Source organism: Pteropus vampyrus, unplaced genomic scaffold, assembly GCF_000151845.1.
Source record: "Pteropus vampyrus isolate Shadow unplaced genomic scaffold, Pvam_2.0 Scaffold102, whole genome shotgun sequence".
In the NCBI taxonomy this organism is placed as follows: domain Eukaryota; kingdom Metazoa; phylum Chordata; class Mammalia; order Chiroptera; family Pteropodidae; genus Pteropus; species Pteropus vampyrus.
This window is the reverse complement of record NW_011888883.1, coordinates 460,639-461,597: the sequence shown is the minus strand read 5'-3', so window position 1 is coordinate 461,597 and position 959 is coordinate 460,639. Positions and strand designations below refer to the sequence as shown.

General features: G+C 39.1%; 1 pseudogene; it reads left to right on the top strand.

Annotated features, from left to right (window-relative positions):
* The first annotated feature begins 280 nt into the window (after window positions 1-280).
* LOC111742865 lies at window positions 281-399 on the top strand (annotated as a pseudogene).
* The last annotated feature ends 560 nt before the right edge of the window (window positions 400-959 follow it).

Below are 959 nucleotides of genomic sequence, written 5' to 3'. Positions count from 1 at the left end.
TGGGTTAATTTCACAGTTAAAGACAGTAAGAATGCGGTGTTTAAATAACCCTATATTTCTACAGAGATATAGTACAGCAAAGCTGGCACTAAAGAAGAATATTGTAATAACCTAACCTGTACTCAATTTCATTATGAAATTGAAGGTTTTTATTCCCAAAGAAAACCTTCTAATGGACTTCATCGTAGGGTCATAAGCTAGTGATACTAAAGAAGTTTAGGCTTGTGCAGAAGCACAGAGGCAATGGCGGAAAAAAGTTTTTTAAAAAGTGGAAAGATTAGTCCACGGCCATGGTACCCTGAACAAGTCCGATCCTGTCAGATCTCGGAAGTTAAGCAGAGTTGGGTCTGGTTAGTACCTGAATGGGAGACCACCTAGGAAGACCAGGTGCTGTAGGCGTAAAAAATTAAAAAAAAAAAAGGATTGTAAGCTGACAAGGTCCTTGCAATCTGTGAGGTCAACCAAGAGCTGCCTCACCCAAAAAAAAAATTTTTTTAAGTGAAAAGGTTATTCCTGACACCAACGTCCAAACAAGTCAAAGTATTTCTATTGTCAGGAATATTCTTTCCAAGTTTATATCCAGAAAGTCACAGGCCCACAGGAGGGAACATCATCAGACTCTCATTGACAGTATACACAAACGTTGTACATTTGCCCTGTTTGACAGTATACACAAACGTTGTACATTTGCCCTGTTAGAGTAACTGCACACAAACTTCATTTCTTTAATATAGTTTTTTTTCTCTAATTCAAGCTCGTTTTGCCCAGATAATGGCATTGTGACTCACTTGCTTTTATCGGCCCTTATCTTCTGTAAACCTGCTCTTTTAATTAGTAAGCCTCAGGACATAAGAGCACCTAGGCCTCAGGTCTATAACCATGAGGACAATAAGTTTTGGTTGGACTTTAGACTAAAGATAACATCTTGGCTTCAGATGGGTTTCAGCCCCAGGCCCATC